Raw genomic sequence first — 27,812 nt, 5'->3', positions numbered from 1 at the left:
TTGATTGTATCTTTTTGATTTAAAAAAACTTGACAATCATGATATCACATGTTTCCTATGGTTTATATTAAGAATGTTGCATCTTTCTATAATGATTTTGAATCTATTCTGCAATCTTAAGTATATTGATAATTTGTTGGATATATTACTAATTTTTTTAAAAAAAATTATATAAGGCGAATTTGATGCCGAATTTTTTTTCTGAACTTTTTGCCCTTGCCGAACTTCATCCGAACTCCATAGCTGCCGAACTCGAACTCGAACTTGAACCTTGTGACTTAGCTGGGAAGCAAGATAAGAAGATAAAGCATAAATGACTGCATTGGCAGAAAAAACTATTGTCCCTTAATGTTAAAATTCTCAAGAAAAAACATATATCTATAAATTTATCCATACTTGGCTGTCTGAGAAAGCTGACCATAATAATATTTTCTGAATGGTTCTGAATTGTTTCAAAGTAAATCTCAAATATCTCTCAAAGAAATTGTTATCTTAAACTAAAAATCTGAGGATGGTACAATTATCTTCTTACAGTGGGGGAATCTATAAGGTCAGCCTTCCAAAAGCAATCAGATGGTGTTGAGCCTTCTCTTCATGAAATAACCTTCTAGTCTCGCTCCTTCAAGACCTTAAGCTTTTGCATAAGCTCTCCTGTTGAGAAAAACTGCTTTGAACTGATTATCTTCTCAAAACTCTAAATGAATCTACCATATTGTGGATGTGGCAAAAAATGTATACTAACATGTACCTCATTGTTCATGCACACATGGAAGTTGACTGGAGTCATGCTTTTGCCACACATTGGCATCATCATTAATTTTCTCATAATAGAAGATTCAATGTAGTAGCTATTCTTTCTACATGGAAGTATAAATCTTCCCTTCCAATATGCCAGCACTAGCACATGCAGCCAGCTAAACGATCTTGTAGGGCTTCCAGGATCCTGCATAATAAAGGAAATCTCTCTTGGTTGGTACACTTTCCTCTCTTCAAGCCATTCTAGCATTCCCACGAAACTTATACTGCCATTTATAACTAAGTAGAGAGAACCTGAAGAGCTGCAGGCAAGGCCACTGAACTCACATCTACTGTGAGTTATCATGTCAGGTTTGATCTCAGATGCAGAAACAGAGGATTGAAGGATATTCCTTAGATGTTGGGCTTGGTTATGCTGAAGCTGCTTAGCAAGAGAGTGAAAGAGATCTGAAGCATGCATGACAAGAAGCTGCTTTGGCACAAAATGAGTATCTGTGAATTGTTCATTAAGTCACTCCAATGATTCATATTCCCTAATCAATAAACAAAAAAAAACTTAAGTTTACCAGTAAAAAGTACAAATCTATAACTGGTGGATCTGTAATTAAGGAAACAACTATTCCATATAAAGAAGATATTCGTAGATTTGTAGCTGAAAGTATTACAAAAATTATTTATCATTATCTACTGCGGTAGCTTCTCTTCCAGCATTACATATGTTAGACCAGAAAGAACAAAACTCAACTTCTGAAATCTACAAATTGAACTCAATACTGAAAGAACAGAAAAACAGAAACTCATTTGAGGGTGAATGCAAATGGTATGGATTCATGGAAGATATGCCAGTTTTGGCATCGCAGATACTAACACCCAACAAGTACAAAACATACCACATTCATAGATTGTAAGCAATACAGTTGAAGGAGGAAATTTTAAGCTTGAACGACTAAGCCAGATTACCAAGCTCGTTACAACTTCAAAATATTAAAAGGTTCAAAGGTCTTAACTGGTATGTCCAAAATAAAGCAACGAGATATGTGATTGACATATTTTCTTCACAGAATGATAGCAGCAAACACCTATCCCTTAGACACTCTACTTGTTCCCAACCAGATCCACTTGACCCTCAGCAACAGATCCCAAATATTATAAAATGAAATCAAATTAAAATAAAATAAAATCTACTACTGCATTTACTAGAACATGACAACACTTTAATGTGCTTCATGTAACCCCTTCCAGGATCAAATAAGTAAAGATCACCAAAATCTTTATTTCTCCCTAGAAGCATTTTTGACAAAGAGATGTGCATTGTTCATTTTACTGAATTTTCCTGCATGAACCACATTTTACAATTTCTTTCTTATATTGACTGCCATTTTTCTTTCAGGCAGGACTAAACCAATTTAACACCAAAATGCACATACCAAGTTCTGTTTATGCCCCATTCATTAGGGGGGTTGGGAAAATGTTATGGCACTTGGAGGATTATGCATTATTCCATCAAATGATGTCAAGAATGGGTAATGTAATGAGCAGACCCCTAGCTTGTAATTGAAATTTCAGTGTGTTACAATTTCGCAAGTCTCACCAGGACTTAGATCCGAATTTGAGTCAGGCTTAGCAAGTCTGCAGCCTTGACTCACAGACTTGGCAAGTCTGACAGCTGAGGCTTGCAAGTCTTGACTGTAAGACTTGGTTCTGTCGGAAATTCAGAAAATCAACTTGAAAATATCAAAATGAAGTTAAACCATACAAAAGAAAAACACACACACACATATATATATAATCGACAAGTTTTGGCCAAGCTTTTCCTCCAAGTCTGAATCTGAAACAGAGAACAGTTTGCCAAGGTTTCACCAAGTTTGACTCTCACACTGGTTTGAATAATTCACATAGGTTCTATGAACAATATTTCTCTCAAAACAAAATATTTTCTCAAAAGAAGTATTTTCAACTAGATTATATATATAATCGACAAGTTTTGGCCAAGCTTTTCCACCAAGTCTGAATCTGAAACAGAGAACAGCTTGCCAAGGTTTCACCAAGTTTGACTCTCACACTATGATTTGAATAATTCACATAGGTTCCATGAACAATATTTCTCTTGAAACAAAATATTTTCTCAAAAGAAGTATTTTCAACTAAATTAGAATTGTTAATTTCTTTTCTCATCTTTTCTAACTTAATATAATAGAAATCTTTTCCAAAATAGCTTTTTCCTATCCTTGACTTTGTTAGCACTGTTTTTCAAACTGTTCTATTATTTACCCCTAGTTTGAGAATGTGGGCCTGTTTTAACAAACTCGTACGAAGGTTTTTGGGATATTTTTGACAAACCAGTGCTACAAGTAGTCAGAGACTCTTCTTCTTAGTCAAGTGCAGCACTCATACTTCCCTTGGAGATTTCAGCCTTGGCATCCATACCTTCCCAAGATAACTTATTTTGAATACTGTTTGAAACTGCTTTTGGGAATACAACAAAGTTATATTTAGTTTCTTTTCAAAACTCTGGAGTATTTCCTTTACTGTTCAACTACTGTGGATCCCATCCAGAAATTACATTTTTCAGTCTTCAGAAATAGAAAACCAACTTTTATGATACCAACTCAGATCAATGCCAAGCTTCAAATTTCAGTTAGGAATATAACAGATCTATCAGCACAATTTTGGTATATAAAAGTGATGTCGGGGCAATTTGGATCAATAATATTAAAACTGGGTCACTGGAAATACAGTCCAACATACTGGATCCTCTTTTCTTGTCTGATTTCCTAATATTTTAATCATAGCCCAATGATTATTAGTTACAAAGAAATTATATAAATTACACTGCTGGATGGTTTTGGACAGTAATAATTACATTGTTGGGTGGCATCATGTTGATGTGTTTTTTATGCACATGCAAACACAGAATAAAATACCCAAAAGTATCTTATCCTCTCTTGAACAAAGTTACTCAAATGCTGAAGATTAGCATCCTCTCTTGAACAAAGTTACTCAAATGCTGAAGATTAGCTTAAGGATCACTTGAGATAACTCCAAGGTTCTGGTATGATGTAAAGTATCAGCAATTTTAGCAGACATAATTCTGATTTTAAGATCAGACCTGATTTTGGCAAATTTTCTAGATATATCCTGCCTATGATTCAATCAGTATCATCATGTCCAGCCTTAGAAATCCATGTTCAGAATTGAATGGGTTGTAGGAAGCTTGATTTTTTGCAGAAAATTGTTCTCATTCCTAATGTTTTGATGTAAAATATTTTTGCTTTTCAGGTTTGATATGAAGATAGAAAAAAAGAGAAAGATGAGCACCCAAGGAAGCATGGAAGACGAGTCACATTGAAATTCAACTCACATTTCAAGACAACATCAAGCTGGAAGATAGCTATTCAGAAATGACTTCCTCTACCATTCAAGAGATCTGATTACACTTACATTGAGAGACAGGTTGAAAGGATAGGTTTTGATTCAGTACATGATAATTTCAAGTGCTCCCTGGTTGGAGTGAAATCTGCTTCCATTGCTCATAGTTGGGAGTGATGTGGACTTTTTGAGCAGCATTTGAGGCACTTGAATGGATGAAATGAAAGGAGTGAGCAAAGAATTTCAAGTTTGGATTTCAACTTCATGTGCAACAAAATCAGAGCGAACTTCATGTCTTGATCATGAAGAGCATACTTCATCTTCAAACCTATGGGAGCATACTTCATGCGCCAGTCAAGGAGAGCGAACTTCCTAAACTCACCTACATGAGTGAACTTCATAATCTGAGGTAGATGAGCGAAATTCATGTTAGAAGTTGAGGGGCAAAGGAGATTTGAAAGCATTTGCCTTGAGTTGATTTAATTTGAAACAAACTTCATGTTCTCAAGAAGATGAGCGAGCTTCAAGAATCATCATAAATGAGCGCAGTTCACAAATCACCATAGATGAGCGTACTTCACAAATTGGCATAGATGAGCACACTTCACAAATTGGCACAGATGAGCGAACTTCACAAATAGGAAGAGATGAGCGAATTTTATGAACATGTTAACTAAAGCACACTTCATGTGGTGGCTGATAGGAGCGAATTTTATGTTTGGAAGTGGAAGAGAGAAGGGTGTGAGAATATTTATCTCGAGCTGATCCAATTTGGAGATAACTTCATGAACTGAAGAAGATGAGCGAATTTCACAAATTGGACTACATCAGCGAACTTCACATTTGAAGCCACATGAGCGAACTTCAGGAAATGGAGTACATGAGCGAACTTCAAGATTTGATGAGGATGAGCGAACTTCAGGAGTTGAATGAGAAAGAAAATTTGTTTCATTTACTCAAAATAGGATGGCAAACAGCCAATAGATCATTTCCTTGTGCCAATTTGATGTCTTAACAGAGAACGACTTGAATTTGAATGATGAAAGGTAAGTTAGAGGGCTACTTCAAATTTCAAGGTATATGAGCGACTTCAAATTTCAAGGTATATGAGCGACTTCAAGAATCAAGGGAGATGAGCGAGCTTCATAAATTGACCTTTATGAGCGAGCTTCATAAATTGACCTTTATGAGCAAGCTTCATAAATCGACATATATGAGCGAGCTTCATAAATTGACATATATGAGCGAACTTCACAAATTAAGCCACATGAGCGGACTTCAAGATTTGATACGCATGAGCGAACTTCATGTTTGAACCTAGATGAGCGAACTTCATGTTTGAACCTAAATGAGCGAATTTTCTCAATAGTCTAATAGTAAGTCGGTCAGCTTGAAAGGATTTCCTAATTTTATTTTATTACACTAAGTCGGCCTATATGGGAAAAGACACAATCTTCCCCTAATCGCCTATAAGAGGAAGCTCAAGCAATCATTTCAAACACCAATCAAATCCAACTCCTCTTTCTAATCAGCGAACTTCAGGAGCAGATTAGTGAATTTTATCTGCAAGGCAGTGAGTTCAATCATCATCTACAGCGAATTCAGTCAAGCATCGACATCAAATCTGATCCAGAAGCAGCGACTCCAATCAATAGTGACAGCAAAATTCACAAAGGAAGAAGTGAATTCATCAAGGAGACAACAAATTTGCTCCAACCAAGGAGCAACCTCCTCTATAGACGCCCTTGTTAAACCTGCAAATCACATGAAATCACATAATTACATCAAACTAGGAGGTTATAATAGAAGGAATATCATATGTGTTTGATGCTTGCTTGTTTATTATGCAGGAGATGAAGAAAGAAATCAAGGAGATCGCATTGGAGGAGGAATGAAACAAGTTGCTCGAGGATCAAATTTCAACATCAAGATTAAGATGCAAGGAAGATATCCTCAAGGGAACTTCATAGACAAATACAAGAAGGTGATTACACAAGATGCATTCATCTACACAAAGGCATGATCCACAACATCAACGACATGAAGTCACAAGAGAAGGAATTCCGAAGCAGACAAATTGTGGTGACATCAAAAGTTCATTCTAAGGTAACTTCAATACTTCGAAACTAAAATCTATACCTTGCACCTCCATTATTGAAAACCTCAAGAGTATATTTTCAGAAGAGTTAATTAAAGATAGAAGATCATCATCATCGCGGAAGCTAGACAATGTTGAGTTCAATATTCCTCCATGATGATCTATCAAGCCTACAAAGTGCAAGTCAAAGGTGGAATCCTAGTCATCATCCCACCAATTAGAGGAATTCCACCTCAGCATGTCCAGATTCAATGTACTTGACTCACCCATGATGGCACAAACTTCGAGACACCTACCCCTATCATCTATTGGTCGAATGTTCCAGAGAGGACATGTGTCAAAGTGTTGCACTTATTTCATTGGCCAAATTGAGTTTGTTGTAACAAACCCTAATTAGGGTTCTCATTGTAAAATCTCGGCCATTGATCTCAAATTGATCTAGGCCATTGAATTGTATTGAGAGCATTATAAAAGGCTCAAATCTCTCATTTGTAAAGGTTAATAGTGAATAATTAGCAAATAGATAGTTTTAGAAGAATAGCTAGATTAGAATAGAAGTTAGATTAGGGGAAGGCAAAGATTGTTGCCAAACCTTGTTGTAAAGAACAATTGAAATCATTGAAGTTATGGTCAATTTGATTTGTTACTTCAACAACTCGCATGATCTGTTTTGTTCATACCACTAGCCTCTTGTTGATTGTAAGTGTGCCTTGCGTGGTCAACTGGAATGATATGAACCTAACTTCAAATTGTTATGCGTCCATTGTTTATGCATTAACTTGAATGGTGGGCAGTGTTTGATGATAATGATTTGAACATCTTTGAAACGTCCTTAGAAGATTGCACTGAGCTTGTGTCAAATTGTTTGGTTTGATGGTGAGACCTCACTCGGTAGGACTCCATCTAATCATTCATCCATCTTCTTACATTCTAGGCCTTAGAATAGACTCTCTGTAATGTCCCCACTTCTCTAGTTGCTATCCAGATGCATGAATTCACCTGTCACCCATCTCCACAGGTGAAGTTCAATGTTGGGAGATGATGGGATAGCCAAAGGGGACCAATACTTAGACAAATTTTGCTTTGGTGAGCCATTTATAATATAACTTTATAATGTTATGTTATAAAGTTACTTTTTCTAAATATAGGAAAAGTTAATAAAAGTGACTTAATAAGTTGCTTTATGTTTTAATAAGTAACTTTACTATAAAGTTACCATGTTCGCCCTCCTAGGAGAATAAAACATTTTCAAAAAGGTGGGCAAATAATTATGATGAAACAACCCTCATGTTGGGCGTAGCTTTTGAGAGAAGAAGATTCCTTTGGAATCTTAAAATGATGCCTTGAAAGGGTTTGACTAGGGTTGGAGCTCATTTAAGCTTGTATTGGCATTCATTTTTGGCAGTCTTGATTTATTTTTTGTCGACCTTTGTTGAAGCAAGTCTGCAATTTCAGATCTGCAGGTATTCACAGGGATTTGGGAATGAAAACTCTCATATCTACACAGATTGGACGTAGCCCCAATCAATTTTTGGCACAATTCCAGTATAACAGCACCTTGAGAAGTTATTTCAGGTCATCCAAGGACCAAATTGTTAAGTTATTCAGCTAATACAGCAAGAAGGGTGTATGGACATTAATTCTGGTCCGATTGGAGGTCACTTACAGCAGTCACACCATTCATTAATGCTAACCGTACCATCCAAGGCAGGCCGTACCATTCTAGCTAGCCTGTGGAACCAAATAAATAATCAAAAGGGTTTTGAGACCAGTAATTGCTTGAGAATTCATCGTTGGGGTATGACTAAGGCAGATAAATGGCTCCTTCAGTGAGATCATAGCACATCTGAGCTACATATGCATTTTGGTGGGGAAAAGTGGTCAGAATTGGTGATCTCTCCTGGCAAGGTTTCAGAATAGGTGTCAGAATTGTTAGATATTCATTCAAATGTTTTTTATAATTATTGTTTAGAAGAATAAAACATGTTGGAGCAGTTGGTGCACATTGGAAGCTCCTGTAGCAACATCTTCATTCAATAAAGTCAATAAAGAAGCCATCCAGGCAAGGCATTGGACCTCTGGTAGGCCAATTTGGCATGTTAGTGTTGAAATTCATTTATTCTTGGCATTTGTTAATTGCTGTTAATAAATCAGACATTCTAAAAATTAGTTTCCAGTTAATTGTATGTGTATTATCATTGTTATTCATTTGCATTGTCAATTTTCCCAAAGCCTATATCTCAAAAACACAAAAAAAGGCATAAAACTTAAAAAAAACTCATATACCAATCAAACTTCCTACCACTGGCCAAAGAAATCAGAATCAGAAAATTATATCGGACTGCTTCAATTAGCACTCAACATCGTTCACTCTCTCAACCCTTCAAACTCAAGTTAGTTTAGGATCAAAAAGCATCACTATATTGCAACATCAGATGATCAAGTTCCAGCGATTCAAGCATTCGACAATTCAACGTAAGTCCCCTTGTGATACCAGCAATCACATCAACCAACTGTGCTTATCCACACGTCGTGACCTGACATACTAGAACCTTGGAGTTATCTCAAGTGATCCTTAAGCTAATCTTCAGCATTTGAGTAACTTTGTTCAAGAGAGGATAAGATACTTTTGGGTATTTCATTCTATGTTTGCATGTGCATAAAAAACACATCAACACAACCAACATTGCCCTTGGCTTTGATACAAATAATCGCAAGAAAATAACTAAGCATTTATTTACAACCTCAATTTGTCCATTAGTTTGAAGATAATAGGCTAAACTCATGATTAATTGAGTGCCCTGCAACTTAAATAATTTCAGTTAGAAGTTGCTGCTGAAAGTAGAATCATGATCACTAACAATAGAGTGAGGCATACCATGAAGCTTGAAGACTATGTCCAAAAAGTGTCGTGCTACAATAGTGGTTTTGTAAGATAAGGGCACAAAAACGAGCATACTTAGTTAGATGGTCAACAATGACCAAAATGACTTGTTTATAGCCCAACTTAGGAAGCCCATGAATGAAATCTAGTATTTGCCCAAGCCATGTCTAGAATAGAAAGGGTTTGTATAGAAACTAATAATTTGATAGTCTCCCCTTTGTTGCATTGATACACATCAAATCCTACTTAAGTGCATCCCAAAAGAAATCCCACTTGATATACTCATGTGGCATCAAAAACCTTGAGTAACTGACAATAAGGGAGGAATGAAGTTTCTTGAGCATTTGAGGCTTGAGCTAAGAGTAGGGACAAATAAGTGTGGTCATGATATTTTAGTACTTGACACCGACTAATAATCTTGTTCCCACGTTTATGAATAATCCCTAACAGCTACCATTATTGCCTAACAGCTTTTTGTCCAGGTGGGTATAGCATTGAGAGAGAAAACAATGTACCCTCCTCTTCATATTAGTGTGAGTGCATTGACCATGACATTCTTTTTGCCTTATAATGAACTCGTAATCATAACCTTGCTTTTTAGTTAACAAACTTTTGTTGTTTGAGGCAGGACACCCTATGTTGCAAAACATATCTCAAGTTGTGATGATCAAATTTGATTTGGAATTTGCAGCCCAAGAGGAAAGAATACCATTGCTAAATAGTTTTGTCTCTTTTTTGTAGTTGAATTTAGCAAAAATTCACCTTCTCATATGCTTGTTGGTGAAAGCAAGTGGCTAATCCCCTTGCATCAAAACAACACCAATATCTACCTTCAAGGCATCACATTCTAGAACAAATGGTTTGAGAATATCTGGCATGGCCAAAAATAGGGTAGAATACACAGCAATTTTGAGGGCAAGGAAGGCCATATCAACTTCTATATTCTAGACAAAGGAATTCATTTTAATAAATTTTGTCAAAGGTCCTAGAATTTTACCATAATCCCAAACAAATTTCCAGTAGTACCCAGCAAAGCCTAAGAACCTTGCAACTCTTAATGGATTTGGGTTTAGGCTACTCCTCCACTACCTCGAGCTTAGATTGACTTGCATTCCTTCTTACAAAACAATGTGACTGTGCCAAAGGAACACTTAGAGCCCTTAGTGAAAAGGTAATGATCCTTCAAATTTTGGAGGGTGATTCCAATGTCTTAAATGATTAGCCCAACAATGATTGGAAATAAGAATTTGTGGAGGTAGCTTTTGAACACATTATTCGATACACTTTGAAAGGCAAGGGAAAATTAGTTAAGCCTAAGGGAATCACAAATAATTCATAGTGACCTTCATGTGTCCAAAATTTTAGTTTGCTGTAAATCCAACCTCCACTAAGCAAATTAATTTGATAGCGCAATGTGTTTACCCCGTGGGGTGTGTTATTAATATTGCATATCAACAGTCAAATGATAACCATAGGATAGAATAGTAACCAGAACCTCAGAGCAATGCTTTCATTAATGCCAAAATGTCTAGTACAATAATCATTCTCTGCATCAGTGTCTCCATCAACAAGTACAAGAGTATATATAAAGACACGATTGAGGGTTGCGGTTACCACCTGTGGGGAACCGTCATGCAACAGACAACTACCCTCGACAACACTAACATACTTAACCAACATAGCTTAACAAGTAGTACAAAGCCCATTTTACGACCAACATCACCCCCCCCCTAAGAAAAGTCGTCTCCGGACGACAAGGACAAAAATCCGAGACTAACACAACAAAATGGGGATGAAATATACTGTATACAATAAGAAAATCACAGAGAAGAAGGGGCTGAGGGGGCGTCCCTAAGGGAGGTAGTTGCACTGCCGATGAAGAAGATGCAGGAACTGTTGACGCCAGTCGAGCACGAAACTCATACACCTGTTGTGTCCTCGCCTGAAAACCCTTTTCTACTACCATCTGATGCTCAAGTGCGGATTCCACCATTATTGCTTCCGCAAGGAGTTCTTTTCTTTCCTTGACATCACAGTCCTCCTGTGCCTAAACCAAACTTGTCTACAAAACACGCTTTTCCGTCTCAGCCTCCACCAACTGCTACTCAAATGATACTATCTCCCTAGCCAATTTGTCCTCGATAGCCACCCACGCTGCCCTCTCGGCATCCAACTCCTGGGTACGCTGAGCTAAGTCCCACACTACTACTGCCTCCAACCTGGTGGTCAACTCCTCCCAAGCCCCTCACGTCTAGCCGAGACATAATCCGAGTTCCTCAAAGCATACCATTCATGCCCTGAAGGTGGCCACAACCCTCTGGCACAAAGGCTAGGAGACGCCTCAAATCCTCCATCACACTCGTCAAAGGCTGATAACTGAACTGAACAACTCCCTGGTGCCGTATGACTTCGCCTGCTTGCAATGTCTTCCCTCAAACTCTGTTTGTTCGCAACCTCCAAATTCGTCTCCCTCTACGGCTTATGGCTTCCCTGCCAATGCTTAGCTTCAGCCTTCTTTCTCACAGTACAGAACAACCCAAACACTTACCGTGACTTCTCTAATGCCCTTCGCCCAACTCAAAAGTGTATTGTAGCTCAAAAATAAACTAGGGGTCTGGGGGCAGTGCCCCCAACGAGATCGAGCGCAACGTCCTCGCGGGGTCTGGGCTGTGCCCCAACGGGATCAAGGGGCACACAGAAGTCCAGGGCACACATCATTTTTGTGACATTTTAAGATGCCAAAAACCACCTTCTCCACTCTAATCTTTTTCAACATCCCGGCTCCAAACTATAAGGAAAGCAAGTGCAGAAATTCGCTTTCCTAATGTCAGTTTGCAAGGGAGAATAGACTAGTGTATACAATTTTCAACATTTACAGAATATGGTACAAGCATGAGCATACACAAATAAACAAAATAAAGATATAACACACAGAGTTAACGTGGGAAAACCCTTTCGGGAGAAAAATCCACCAGCAATAGATAATCAACTTTATTAACAGTATGTCAAAAACAATACAATAAAGTCCAGTCTGCAGACTTCCTTCACTCTGTCATACATTCGTTCCAGATTAACATACAACACTCAGATCACACTCCAGTTTTAGAACGCTCAATAGCTATCATAACTTGTAACCTTACATTTAGTTCACATTTGACTTCAAATACCAAACTGGTCGACGGTTCATCTGAGCAACTGCACCAACGGCTTGAAGTCTAACCGTCTGCCTCTGTCAGTTTGCATTCATGAAAAATCAACTATCCCACATGCAACAAGGAGTCGGGTCGGTTCGTATCCAAATACACCGACACTCGCATCCCTAGTGTCCGAGAGTTAACCTTTTTGGATCTTGGTTCGACCTTGCATCCGCAATCGATCTCCGCTCCATCAACCATCGGAATAGCTATCAAACAGTAAAGTCGATCGCCCGATGAAACCTGATTGCCAAGGCGACTCCATCGAGTCATCGATATAGCATGTAAAATGTTACCCCGATCTCCGATAACCAAGAGCGGGCTTCATCGAGACATCGACACCAACCCTGAGATGTTATACCAATCTTCGATAACAGAGAGTGGTCTCATCGGCTCATCGGATCAAGCCCAAAAAACTATCCCGATGAGCGAAGCACTCCGAGACAAAACAAGAGGGACTCATCGGGACTTTGGCATAGCCTTCAGCACACTAACCCAATAGCCAATATCAACCCGATCGCCTAAGGCAACTTCATCGAGTATCGGCTTAACTCCAGATCGAAACCCCCGATAGCCGATGACAAATCGGACCGCCTAAGACAGCTCCATCAGGTATCGGAATAGCTTCCGATACGAACACCTGATAGCCGATGACAAACCCGAACCGCTTAAGACAGCTCCATCGAGTCATCGGCACAACTCTGATGCAATCTTCCACTCTGTTGTTCCATCAGTGTAGGCTAGCCCGACCAACCTGTACATGTCAAGTGAATTAGAGGCACATTTCCAACAAACTCCCACTTGACGAGGAATTCACTGGGCCGAATACCATTTCAGACGTTACTGAGAAACATGGGTATGAAGACCCATAGAATTTGAACACCACTTGAACTTGCGCATGCTCACCGGTTTCGTCAAGGCATCTGCAACATTTTCCAAAGTGTCTACCTTGTTAAGATAAACTTTTCCATCTTCCACCATGTCACGAACGAAGTGATACTGAACATCAACATGCTTTGATCTAGCATGGAAAGTAGGATTCTTTGCCAAACATATGGCACTCTGACTGTCACTCCAGATTTCAATCTGCCCTGCATCAAAACCAACATCTGAACTCAAACGCCTAAGCAAGACTGCTTCTTTACAAGCATGTGTGGCCGCCATGTATTCTGTCTATGTAATGGACAAAGCGACTACAGCTTGCTGCTTGCTCATCCAACTAATTGCTCCACCATTCAAGACAAAAACATATCCACTAGTGGATCTCCTGCTGTCTACCCAATCAAAATCCATACAACCACACAAGCTGAGAGTTCTCTTTGAGTCCTTCAGATTACCATGATAACATAATGCAAAGTCTGAAGTACCCTTTAGGTATCTGAACACTCTCTTTACAGCATTATAGAGCGGTTTCCCTGGATTCGACATAAATCTGCTAAGTACTCCCACTGGTTGAGCAATGTCTGGTCTTGTACAAACCATAGCATACATCAGACTGCCTATAGCACTTGCATAAGGTACACTTTTCATGTCTTCAATCTCTTTTGGAGATTTCGGATTGTCAGACAAAGACAACTTAGTTCCCTGCAAGATGGGAACAACCTGTGGTTTACAATCAGACATATGAAATATGTCAAGAACATTGGTTATATACTTCCTCTGGCTGAGCCAAAGTTTTCTCTTAGATCTATCTCTTTTTATCTCCATTCCTAGAATGTAATTTGTTGGTCCTAAGTCCTTCATTTCAAGTTTCATAGAAAGCTGAGATTTTAAATCTGAGATCATACCTTTTGTGTTTCCTATGAACAACATATCATCTACATACAAAGCTATGATAAGAATCCTATCACCATCAGTTTTGTAGTAAACACAATGATCAACCTTTGACCTCACAAATCCTAAAGACAAAACAAACGTATCATACTTTTGATACCACATTCTGGGAGACTATTTTAAACCATACAGAGACTTCTTGAGTTTGCAAACCAGATGTTCTTTTACCTTTTCCCACAAAGTGCTCAAGCTGGGACATATAAATTTCTTCTTCAAGATCACCATGAAGAAATGATGTCTTCACATTCATCTGCTCAATCTCCCAATCATATGCTGATGCAAGTGATAAGAGAAATCTGATAGATGTCAGCTTAGCTACAAGAGAGAAGATTTCCCCATAGTCAATACCTTCCTTTTGCGAATACCCCTTTGCAACCAGTCTTGCTTTGTACTTGTCAATGCTGCCATCTGGACCATACTTCTTTTTGAACACCCATTTGCAGCCTACAGGCTTTCTGCCTTTAGGCAATGGCACCAAATCCCAAATTCCATTTTTATCCAATGATGACATTTCATCATTCATGGCTTCCAACCAGGAATCCGAATCAGGCATTTCAATTGCTTCTTTGACAATCCTAGGCTCATCAGTATCTACAAGTAAAGCATAAGCACAATTAACATTCAACATAGAGTGACTGTACTTATTAGGTGTATACCTATTAGGTTGCCGCCTCTCTCGAGTAGATCTTCTCAACTCTGGTGTTGAGGCTTCTTGAGGTTCCATGGGAGGCTCATCATCATGTTCTTCTTCAGAACTACTTGAACTGCTTGAACTCTCCTCATTTTCAGGTATCTTTGGAGATTCTTCTTTGGCTGGAGGAATTTCAACCAAGGCTTCTCCTTTCTTTTCTATTTTATGATCTAGTGACATAGGCTTCAGCTCATGAAAGATCACACTTCTGCTGTACACAACCTTACTAGTCACTAGATTCCAAATTTTGTATCCTTTCACACCAACTCCATAGCCAATGAAGATACATTTCACCGCTTTGCTATCCAACTTAGATCTATTAACATCAGGCACATGAGCATATGCCTCTGCACCAAAAACACGAAGGTGCCTTAAAGAAGGTTCCTTACCAGACCATGCTTCCATAGGTGTTTTGTCAACCAATGCTGAAGTAGGAGAACGATTCAGCAGGTAACACATTGTAGCAACTGCTTCAGCCCAGAATTTTTGTTCCAGCCCAGCTCCGCTCAACATGCTTCTTGCTTTCTCCATTAGAGACCGATTCAACCTTTCCGCAACTCCATTCTGTTGTAGAGTGTAAGGTACAGTCTTGTATCTCTTAATTCCATGATCAACACAGTACTTGTCAAAATATGCACTACAAAATTCACCACCGTTGTCTATTCTTAAACATTTAATCTTTCTCCCAGTCTGATTTTCAACAAGGTTCTTAAACTCCTTAAACCGACTGAACACTTCTGACTTACTTTTAAGAAAGTACACAAATGCCCTTCTTGAATAATCGTCTACAAAAGATACATAGTATTTAGACTTAGACAGAGAAGGTACATCCACTGGACCAAACACATCAGAGTGAACATAATCCAAAATATCAGAAGACTTATGAGAACTAGAATAAAACTGAACATGGTTATGTTTTCCATATATGCAGTGTTCGCAGAAATCGAACTCAAAACTAAATCATCCAGACCTACAACCAGATTCTTATTCTTCAAGGCTTTTAAACCTCTTCTACCTATGTGGCCTAGCCTATTATGCCAGAGCATTGTTTTCTTAGCAGGAAGTTTAGCTTCCAAAGAATTAGCATTATGCATCATTACAATTGATTTAACTAACTTTTCAGAGGCCATATTACAACATATAGGTTTAGCATTTAACTTATATAAAATACCAAAACGATCACCCTCTGCCAATACAATGGAACCCCTAGTCATCTTGCAACCACCAGATACAAATGTAACTTGCACTCCAGCATCATTAAGTTTACTTACAGAGAGAAGATTTCTTGCTAGACCTAGTATATGAAGAACTCCGTTTATCCCCTTCACTCTACCATCTGGGAACTGAATTTTGATTCTGCCTCTCCCTACAATCTCCAACATAGAATCACTAGCCGAGTATACCTTTCCACCAGCATATGGTTCATATTTCGAGAACCACTCCTTGTGGGAGGTCATGTGGAAAGATGCGCCAGAATCTACTAACCAGGTGTCATCTGAAGTAGGCACTGCCAGGACTGTTACAAAAGCATCAGCATTACTTTGAGAAGATTTAGTGTCAGAATACTTATTCTTCTTCTTCTCCTCGCAATCCTTTCGGATATGCCCTTTCTGCCCACAGTTCTAGCACTTCACCTTTGACTTCTTGCCTGGAGATTTAAATCTCTCTTGAGACTTGGACTTCTTCCCTCTCTTCTTGTCTTTGTCCTTCGGTCTGCCTCGAACAAAGAGTGCATCTTTTGTAGTCTCAGAAGACTTCTTTCTCATTTCTTCTGACAAAAGAGTATTAACCACAGTATCCATCTTGAACTGGGTTGTAGTACTACCAATAGCCATCACTAAGTGCTCCCAAGAGTCAGGCAGTGAACACAACAGCAGCATGCAACATTCTTCTTCCTGTATGGACACGCCAATAGAAGTTAACTGTGCAAGAACAATGTTGAATGCATTCAAGTGATCTGCCAATGGTGTTCCTACATCCATCTTCAGAGAGTACAATTTCTTCCTCAGGAAAAGTTTATTCACCAAGGATTTGCCTTGATAAATATCCCCCAACTTAGTCCAGAGTAGATGTGCAGTCTTCTCCTCATGGACGCTTAACATAACAGAATCAGCAAGACATAGCCTGATTAGACCTCTTGCCTAACAGAATCAGCAAGACATAGCCTGATTAGACCTCTTGCCTAACAGAATCAGCAAGACATAGCCTGATTAGACCTCTTGCCTTCCGGTCAGCTAAGTCCCAATCTTGTTGCTTCATGCCTGAAGGCTTAGAAGTTGCAGTCACAGCACCCCAGAGATCTCTATCGACCAGCAAGTCTTCCATCTTGAGTTTCCATAGTTCGAAACTGGAACCATTAAACTTCTCCATGTCTATGCGCCCTGAGGTGCTCACCATCTCAACCTGTAAAACAAGTAGACACTCTGCAAGACTCCCACTGAAACGGAACTGACACAAAAAACCAACCCTACCCAACAAGGATAACAAAATGGGCCAAGCTCTAATACCACTTGTAAGGAAAGCAAGTGCGGAAATTCGCTTTCCTAATGTCAGTTTGCAGGGGAGAATAGACTAGTGTATACAATTTTCAACATTTACAGAATATGGCACAAGCATGAGCATACACAAATAAACAACATAAAGATATAACACACAGAGTTAACGTGGGAAAACCCTTTCAGGAGAAAAACCCACCAGCAACAGATAATCGACTTTATTAACAATATGTCAAAAACAATACAATAAAGTCCAATCTACAGACTTCCTTCACTCTGTCATACAATCGTTCCAGATTAACATACAACACTCAGATCACACTCGAGTTTCAAAACGCTCAATAGCTATTGTAACTTGTAACCTTACATTCAGTTCACATTTGACTTCAAATACCAAACTGGTTGACGGTTCATCTGAGCAACTGCACCAACGGCTTGAAGTCTAACCGTCTGCCTATGTCGGTTTGCATTCATGGAAAATCAATTATCCCACATGCAGCAAGGAGTCGGGTCGGTTCGTATCCAAATACACCGACAGTCGCATCCTTAGTGTCCGAGAGTTAACCTTTTTGGATCTCGGTTCGACCTTGCATCCGCAGTCGGTCTTCGCTTCATCGACCATCGGAATAGCTATCAAACAGTAAAGTCGATCGCCTGATGATACCTGATTGCCAAGGTGACTCCATCAGGTCATCGGTATAGCATGTAAAATGTTACCCTGATCTCCGATAACCAAGAGTGGACTTCATCGGGACATCGGCACCAACCCTGAGATGTTATCCCGATCTCCGATAACAGAGAGCGGTCTCATCGGCTCATCGGATCAAGCCCAAAAAACTATCCTGATGAGCGAAGCACTCTGAGACAAAACAAGAGGGACTCATCAGGACTTCGGCATAGCCTTCAGTACACTAACCCGATAGCCGAGATCGACCCGATCGCCTAAGGCGACTTCATTGGGTATTGGCTTAACTCTAGACTGGAACCCCCGATAGCCGATGACAAATCGGACCGCCTAAGACAGCTCCATTGGGTATCGGAATAGCTTTTGATAGGAACACCTGATAGCCGATGACAAACCCGAACCGCCTAAGATAGCTCCATCAGGTCATCTGCACAACTGTGATGCAATCTTCCACTCTGTTGTTCCATCGGTGTAGGCTAGCCCGGCCAACCCGCACATGTCAAGTGAATTAGAGGCACATTTCCAACACAAACTCCATCAAATGATTTTTCAATCTGGTCGTCATTTGTTTTTGTTTTTTGTTTTTTTATAAATTAAATGCATGCTTGTTTGAATGTCGGTACATTTTTCTTTTCACGTGCCATCACCACTGTTTATCCCTGTCGTGCCGTGGTATTTTTCCTTTCACCCTTTTTTAAACCGCTGTCGTCGTCGCCGTGCTCCTTCAGGCCTACGGTGGTATTCCACCGCCGGTAACCTCCATCGACAGTGGTCCACCGCACAGTGGTCTCACCATGGTGGTTCCACCGTACGGTGGTCCCACCACCACTTTCAATTTTTTTTCTTTTAATTTTTTTTTAATTTAATTTCCTAATCTAATTGTCCAGAGAGTCTTCGACTCAGGTCCCATGCCTCTGGGATCGCCCTTCATCTTTCTCTGTTTGCCTCGCCCGAGAGTCTCCCGCTTTGGTCCCGTGCCTCTTGAGTCGCCTACCCATCCTCTCGAGTCCCCTTCCATCCTCTTGTGTCCCCCTCTGGACTCTTGGGTGTCCTTCCGGCCTCTCGGGTCTCCTGCACGCTTCTCGTGGTAGGGATTCAATTTGGACCCGCTGATGGCAAGTCTATTTTCAATGGCCATCCGAAGACCTGGAACCATAAATTCTACAGGGACCACGGTCTCCTTCCCATACATAAGAAGAAGAAGAAGAAGAAATATTTTGAAGGCTGCGGCCTTCCACACAGGGTTCCAATCGTTGCCGACACGAATGATCTTGGGATTATCTACGTCAGCGAGGTTTGTCTCCTTCAATTTTACCTCTTGATACTTGATGGGTTCTTCCTTCGAGAACTGGTGTGCAGTGGTGTCACTCACACGGGTGTCTACCTTCCAATATTCTCTGTATTCCGATAGGTACACCTCCTCTATTACTTGCTTTGATTCCTCTACTTCGAGCCTATAGCTCTAGAACATTTTGTAATCCTCCATCTGCCAGTGGAAGAGCCCGTTCAATGACCCTGTCTCATCCTCGGAGCACTCTCCTAGTTTGAGAATCCCTTCGTTGTTGGGCTCCATGCAGCCCCGTCCTTTGTCCCTCAGGTCGCCTTCTCCTTCACCGTCCAATTCCGAAGATGATGCCAGTTCCTCACTAACCAACTGCGTCCCAAGGTCTATGATAAACTTCCTTCCTCCATTCTCCATAGACAGTGTTCTTCTGCCAGTTGTGGGTGGCCTTGGCTGCCACCAGCCACCCTCTCCCTAAGACAGCATCATACCCTTTTTTCTTTAATGGGATTACCATGAAGTCCAATATGAAGGGTTGCGCCCCGACGGTAACTTGCTGGCCCATCAGTGTCCTGATGGGTTTGATTCCATGTTGATTTGCTCCCAGCAGATTGAATGTAGATGGCCACAGCGTTAGCTTTCCCAGCTTCCGCTAGGTTTCTTCTGGAAGAACATTCACTCTCGATCCACCATCGATGATGGTATCGATTAGAATGGTGCCAAGGATACCCATCTCCACAATGGTCGGGTTCCTTCCAATGTTAACTGCCAGCAGCCTGGGGTCTATTGCAGACCCCCCAGGAATATCCGTGCGGTGGTTGGTATTGGTGCATGGTTGGGAGAGATTATTTAACAACGTCATTCGTAATTGAGGCATCGTCTGGAGGAGGTCGTGTACCTTCACAGACACCTCCAGTTTTAAAATTTGATTTAGTATAGCCTCCTTCGCCTCCAGTCGGCTGGAAGTACCCGTCGTACCCTTCGTCTTCGTCCTCTCTCGTATCTCTTTCTCAATTTCTTCCCGTGTTTCCCGTACCCTTCGCTTCTCCGTCTCCGGGTCTGGGCACGTTGCTTGTCTGGCTTGGGCGCGGGTTACGGCCAGCACTTCCTCTTCTTTGGTTTCCTCGATATTGAGCAAGTTGACGCCGAACTTTGGGCAGGTGGCGTCTTCGTGGTCTCCCGATCCACACCATTTGCACATATTGTGTGGCCTCTCCCTTCGGGCAGTCTCGAGCGAAGTGCCCCCACTGGCTGCACGCTTTGCATTGTATCATCTGTCGGCCTTTGGAGTCGTATTGGATCCGTCTCCTTGTATTGTTATTGTTGTTATTGTTGTTTCGTCCTCCCCACCGGTTATCTCGATAGCCTCCCGATGTTGCATTGTTGTTCGCCTGGGATGTAGTTGGTTGCTCCTGTGTAAGCAATACTTGCCATTGCTACTACTTCCCTCGGAAGAGTCATCATCCTCGAATGAGCTATCCTTCTTCTTTTTCTTCTTGGATGTCTTGGTCTCGCTCTCGAGATCCATCGCTCTATTATATGCATCTTCGTACGAGGTTGGTGGAACAATTTTCATCTTCTTTCGAAGGGAGTGTTTCAGTCCCTCCACAAACCATCTCTTTTTCAACCCATCTGTTGGTTGACTCTCCATTTTCTCCAACAGTTCCTTGAGCCGCTGACTATAGGCTCGAACTGTCTCGTTCTTGTTCTACTTTGTGCCATAGATTTTGGCTACTATTTCATTGTCGTCTCTGAGGAGGCAGAACTCTATCTCGAACTCCTTCTTTAGGTTGGGCCATGTGCCGACTTTGGCCTTATCCATATCGGAGTACCGATCGATGGCCACTCCCCTTAAGGTTGCTGGAAATTGTGTTACCCATTCGTCCTGGTCGATAACACCGTTCGCTGACCATATGGTTTCGCAAGTGCAGCAATGGCGGACGAGATCTTCCTTCCCGTCGCCGTTGAACTTCGGCAGCTTCTGTTTACTGGCCATTGATGGGGGTCGTGTCACCTATCGTGCACCTGCACCACTCCCACCCACGTCGGTGGTGTGTGTTGTTTGAGTGACTGGGGGTACGGTGGTTTGTACCCGCGTGCTTGGTGTGATGGGTCCCAGGAGGGGGTCCTGCTTGCCGTGTGCTTGTGCCTCCTCCACACCTACGGCCGTATGGTTGCCCTCCCCTCCATTCTCACCCTCGTCATCTGTTCGCTCCCTTCGAGATGGTCCTCCGTATGTAGTGTAAGGGATAAATTCCTGAACTAATCCTAGGTCTCTTCGACCAGATTTCTTCGTAGCCTTGTTTCCTACAAAAATTCTTTGTAGCTTCTCACCCTATGGTGTTCTGGCAACACATAGAAATCTCCTTCGGCTTCTGCTCCGGCACCCTTAGTGACACCTCCTTGGTTCCCTTCGGGCAACTCTTCGGTAGGTCGTCCTTCGGCAAGTTGCCTCAGCCTCCGTCTACGTTCTACTTGTTGTTCCAGAATCAAGGCTCTCTGTGCGGCCTCCCACTCCTCACTTTGTGCCCTCTTATTTCTATCCATATTTAGTAAGTTGGGCATTAATTCCCGTACATAATGTAGGAGTGTTCTTTATTTTGCCCCTGAAGCTCAAGGTTCAAGTTTCCCGTCGTCACTTGCCATTACGCTCCTCTTCCCAACAACGGTTGTTTTCTTCATACTCCCATAGGACCTATTGGCGTCACTCCTCATGTTGGGTTTCCTCCCTTCGGTGTTGGTGGGCAAGGGTTGCTTGGGCTAGGAGATGCGGGAGTTGTTGCAACAACCTATTTGCCACCGGACTGACGTTGAGAGCGTCCCAGACTACACCCTCGGGTACATCTTCCTGTGTAGCCTCCCCTCATACGAAAGTCTCTATAGCCACCTGGAACTGGATCACGAAGTCGCCTGTCAATGCGTTCTCCCGTTCGTAAAGTTCTCTCAGTCGGCTATCATCCCCCTCGATGCTATTGCCAATGGGCTGGCCCATTATCCTCCGTAGGCCATTCACGCTCTGAGGCTACCCAGATTCAGACGGCAATGGTGCCAGATGTTTACCCCGTGGGGTGTGTTATTAATATTGCATATCAATAGTCAGATGATAACCATAGGATAGAATAGTAACCAGAACCTCAGAGCAATGCTTTCATTAATGCCAAAATGTCTAGTACAATAATCATTCTCTGCATCAGTGTCTCCAACAACAAGTACAAGAGCATATATAAAGACAGTCGAGGGTTGCGGTTACCACCCGTGGGGAACCATCGTGCAACGGACAACTACCCTCGACGACACTAGCATACTAAACCAACGTAGCTTAACAAGTAGTACAAAGCCCATTTTACGACCAACACAATGATATATGGTAGACCTAAACATCACACTTCAGCTCGGATATCTTCTTTGAAACCACTTATAAAACAACTTTCGGAAAAAAATTCATCAAGGCCACTAGTAAAATTAACTAATTTCTCAAAATGGGTTTGGTATTGTTGGAAGGAATGTATCCCGCACAATTTAGTTATGGCTCTTGTGAAGTCTTTGTACTCACTTGGACTGAAGTGGCAAAGGACATCCTTATTAAAGTGTAATGTCCCCTTTTGGGATCACCCTATACTTTGCCCTAAATTCACAAATCCAAAATGAAATAAGGGAAAAACATAGTTAGGGATATAATCTTCATTTAAGAATAAGATGCTCGATAAGCCTATTTTTCGAAAACCGCAATGAGATTGGACAACAATGTAGATATAACTCATGAAATACATTCAATTATAGGGTTAGGATATGTATATATAAATCTACACAACCAATATAAATAATTGCATGGACACTCAACCATAACGAGGGTTGGGTTGGAAGACATGATGAGGTGCCCCAAGTATCCTCTACCCTAGGCCCAACAACAAGACCTTATCCTCTGTGGCCTCATGTGGTCCTTAACCGATGGTCCTTAACCATCACCATGAGGTGGCGTACCATTGAGGGCTTTACACCATTCCCCTCCATCACATCAACCTCTCATCTCTTGTGATTGATTCACTTCAACAATTGATCCATGTAGAGATATTAGGGAAGCTACGATAGGGTGCCTTTGACCCTCAACCCTAGGCCCAAGGTTAGGACCTTATCCTCCTTGGCCTCATGTGGTCCTTAACCAATGGTCCTTAACCATCACCATGAGGTGGCCTCGTGGTCCTTAACCAATAGTCCTTGACCATCTTTACAAGGCGTTGTGCCTAGTGAGGAATCTCTCCCCATTCCCCCTATTTTTTTTTTTTCAGTACACCAGAGGTATCCCCGCGACCCAGTCCAGTGACCCAAACTGTCTTACCTTGGACTTACTTTTATTGCCAAGTTGGGGCTAGGAAGAGGCGAACTGAGGCGAGACTAGTCCCCTAGGGAGAGAATATGGAGCCCACAACCAGTCCTCCCTCTTAAATCCGAGAGGGAGTCGAACCCGAGACCGATGGGGAGCAAACCCACCGCCCAAGCCAACTCACCTACCCGTTCAAGCTAAAACTTTATGGTTTGAACCAAGGATGTAAGCACTACAGGCAAGAAGCCCCACTATTTCTCCAAGGTTCTCCCCAAGGTAAAGCATACTCCATTGTTAACACAGTAGAGACAAACCCGTGGGGTTTGAACCTAGGTTGTAGGCACTACAGGCAAGAAGCCCCACCATTTCACCAAAGGGTCATCCCCTAAAACTTTATGGTTTGAACCAAGGATGTAAGCACTACAGGCAAGAAGCCCCACTATTTCTCTAAGGTTCTCCCAAAGGTAAAGCATACTCCATTGTTAACACGGTAGAGACGAACCTGTGGGGTTTGAACCTAGGTTGTAGGCACTACAAGCAAGAAGCCCCACCATTTCACCAAAGGGTCATCCACCTAAAACTTTATGGTTTGAACCAAGGATGTAAGCACTACAGGCAAGAAGCCCCACTATTTCTCCAAGGTTCTCCCCAAGGTAAAGCATACTCAATTGTTAACACGGTAGAGACGAACCCGTGGGGTTTGAACCTAGGTTGTAGGCACTACAGGCCTCTCCCCATTCCCCCTATTATGTCCCTTCCTTCTATCACAATTCCAAACAATGATAAAACATACAAATTGTTTACCGCTGCAAATGGTAAATTAAATATAGAAAATAACAATGTACATGACAATGCATACCAGACACGACAGTAAAATATATCTTTATTCGCACATGCAATCATTACAGAGAAGAAGACCAGAGACGGTCGGCCAAGGATTACAACAGATCCGACAATACCGTACCCCTTCCTTGACAGTACACGACATATTTAAAGGATCCGACGATTGCCGAGAGGTAAACAACCGTCAACCAACCGACACATAACTACCCGAGACTGACAACCCACTCAATACAATTAATTAATACCTTGTCGAATAACAAATATTATCAAACATAACAATAGGCAGTTTATGCCGACATCATCCCCCCCAAAAGAAAAAGTCATCTTCCAGACGACAAGCAAACATCAAGTAATATTCGGGAAGACTAACGACAAATGGTGACTTCGATTGGACAACCACAACTTGTAGTGTACCTGCCAAATCAAATGGGGGTTTGGGGGCAACGCCCCCAACGAGGGTCTGGGGGCAGCACCCCCAATGGAATCGAGGGGCAGCGCCCCTCGCAGGGTCCCACATGGAACTCCATGGCGCACATGATTTTCGTGATATTTTAAGATGCCAAAAACAATGCTAATGAAGCCAAAAAAGAGCTTTAACCAACGTCTGCAACATGTCGTGAAGAAACCACCTTGTTGTACGGAACGATGGCATTGAGAGGATTGTACCATATATGACACGATGAGAACACACACAAGCTGAGGTTGATCATGTACAGCTGATTGGTGTTCCCGTACAGGATGCAACCACTGTTGTATGATGCGAAAGAAATGCTCTGGCCGTACGGTGTTGACAATAGGCTTTGTTCGTACGAGATGAAGTATCCTCCATACGATGTGGGCAATATGATCTGTCTGTACGTGACAGAATTGACGAACGGCAATAACTCCTTAGAACTTCAAAATATGCATTGGCAGTAGGGAATGATGCACTAGGTGTCGTACGGAAGGAATGCACTTGTGATACCGTACGAGATGAATGAACTTGCCATGTTGTACGGAATGAGTTGAAAGTCGTACAATACAAAGCAATGACCATTGTGAAGTCCGTACGATTATTCCACAATTATGTCATACAGTTGGATGTACGGTTCTGAGGTGATGTACATGGCAAGGAGAAGGTGGTCGTACGGTGGTGATTCCCTAATGGTGGTTTGATGTTCGTACGGTGGTGATTCCCTCATGGTGGTTTAATGTTTGTACAGTGATTCCCTCCTGGCAGTTTGATGTTCGTACGATGGTAATTTCCTCCTAGCAGTTTGATGTGATGTCGTCTTAGTCTTTACTTGCCTTCGTATCTCCTTCCGTACGAACTCCTTCGTACGGGTTGAGCCTTATTCCCTTCATCCAACCCCAAACCTTGCCAATGTACAATTTGTTTGTGTGGCTTTTCTGAATTTCACCTCTGTACGAATTTGTGGTACGGAACTCTTTTGACCCCAAGTCTTTACTCCTTGTTTGGGTGGTATTCTGCAGGGCGTACGAATCCTTTTGAGGTAAATGGTATGCTTCCAAATTCCGTACGGATTTGTTGTACGGATGATGTGCTTTCAACTTGTACAGCCTTCTCTCACACAACCCCCCTATAGCATACAGATGACGTGCTTCATTATTCCTACAACTTTTTTTCTCCTTATCATACGGCCTAACCCCATACAATTCCTTCGAACCAGTTGGACTTTGCACTTCCTCAATTTCACCAATCTGTAGCATGTTATAATCGGGGTGGAAGACTTCATAATCCTCCATCTACCAGTGAAATAATCCATTAAGAGAACTCATCTCATCCTCAAAGCAATCTTCCAGTTTGAGCATCGCTTCATTGTTGGGTTTCATGCCTTTCCTCCCTCCGTCCATACCTAACTCTCCACCCTCAAACTCAGAGTCCGAGGGTGCCAGTTCTTCACTCACTGCCTAGTTCCTCAAGTCAATGACATGCTTCCTCTTGTCACTCTCAATCGAGAGTGTGTTTCTATTCCAGTTATGATTCACCTTGGCAATAATCAACCATCCCCTCCTAAGGAGTGCATCGTACGCCTTCTTCTGTAACCGGATGACTACAAAGTCCAAGAAAAATTGTTGTGTCCCAATCATTACTTTTTGTGCCATCAATATTCCCAATGGTTGGATGTCATGTTGGTCGGCACCTACCAAGTGGAAGGTTGGCGGCCAAAGCTTTGGCTTCCCCAGACATTTCCATGTGTCCTCTGGCATTACATTTACTCCCAAGCCCCCATCGACAATGGTGTTTGTCAGCTTCTTCCCCATTATTTCCATCTCGACGACGATCGACTTCCTCCCGATGCTCACCGTCAACAACATTGGATCACTGGACTCATTCCCTTCGGCTGATGATTTTCCAGTCGATTCCTCCTCGTGTGGCTTACATTGTTTCTGGATGACTGTGTCATCACTAACTGTGTGATACATTATGTGATTTCGATGGGCTGGACTCTCCCTCGTTGATTTCCATAACCACTTGGTGATACATTCTGTGATTTCGATGGGCTAGACTATCCCTGTGTGAAGAGTACTTGTGTACTTCTCATCTTCAAATTGTACGGGCACTCCTTGATTGAATGCCCTAGCACTTGGCAAATTTCACAAAACATATTTCTAGGACAATTACCTTTCATGTGCCCCTCCCTTTTGCACTCAATACACCATAGTTCATTACCTTCTTTGTTGGTTCCTTTCTCAAGCTTCAATTCTTTCATCATTCTCAACATATCCCGTCGAAGGTACGGTTTTGGATTCTTCGTCACTGCTACCTTCGGTGCTCTCATCATCATCGGTCTTCCTCTTCTCTTGGGAGGAGGTTTTATTTTCACTCTCGATGTCCATCGCTCGATTGTACACATCGGCCTATGAGGACGGAGGCACTACTTTCATCTTCTTGCGCAGTGAGGGCATCAATCCCTCCGTGAACCACCTCTTCTTCAACCCGTCGGGTGGCTGGTTTTCCATCTTGTTCAACAATTCTTTGAGCCTACGGTTGCAAGCACGTACACTCTCATTTTTCCCTTGCTTAGTATTATAGATTTCAGCCATGATCTCATTATCATCCCTCAAGAGTTTGAATTCCTCCTGGAACGCCCTCTTCAGATCACTCCATCTCATCTTGTGCTGGGCGTTGAGGCCTGTGTACCAGTCAATGGCGATCCCTTGAAGGGTGGCAAGAAATGCCTTCAACCAGTAGTCCCTGTCATCTTGTCCGTTTGCCTCCCAAATGGTTATGCATGTTTTGCAATGCCGTACTGGGTCCTCCGACCCATCTCCCGTGAACTTCGGCAATTTCTACTTCTCCTGGGTGTTCAACATTGTTTTCACTCGAAAGGTATGTGTGTATTCGCCTTGTATGTCG

The 27,812-nt window shown here is 41.7% G+C and overlaps 1 protein-coding gene across 4 annotated transcripts in view; it reads right to left on the bottom strand.

The window, feature by feature from the left end:
- Positions 1–364: 364 nt before the first annotated feature.
- LOC131046433 (putative pentatricopeptide repeat-containing protein At5g52630) overlaps positions 365–27,812 on the bottom strand; it is a 73,536-nt gene continuing 46,088 nt past the window's right edge. The window contains exons 3-4 of one of the 4 annotated variants that reach the window (XR_009106002.2): positions 749–1,289; positions 366–664 (exon numbers count right to left, since the gene is read on the bottom strand). The gene's annotated coding sequence lies outside the window, so the exon portion shown is untranslated. Of the gene's footprint in view, positions 1,290–27,812 lie in introns of all 4 variants that reach the window. The other 3 variants (XR_009106001.2, XR_009106000.2, XM_057980171.2) reach the window with 3 other exon arrangements.

Source organism: Cryptomeria japonica, chromosome 1, assembly GCF_030272615.1.
Source record: "Cryptomeria japonica chromosome 1, Sugi_1.0, whole genome shotgun sequence".
In the NCBI taxonomy this organism is placed as follows: Eukaryota; Viridiplantae; Streptophyta; class Pinopsida; order Cupressales; family Cupressaceae; genus Cryptomeria; species Cryptomeria japonica.
The sequence above is the reverse complement of the archived record's forward strand: the minus strand, read 5'-3'. Positions and strand labels throughout refer to the sequence as shown.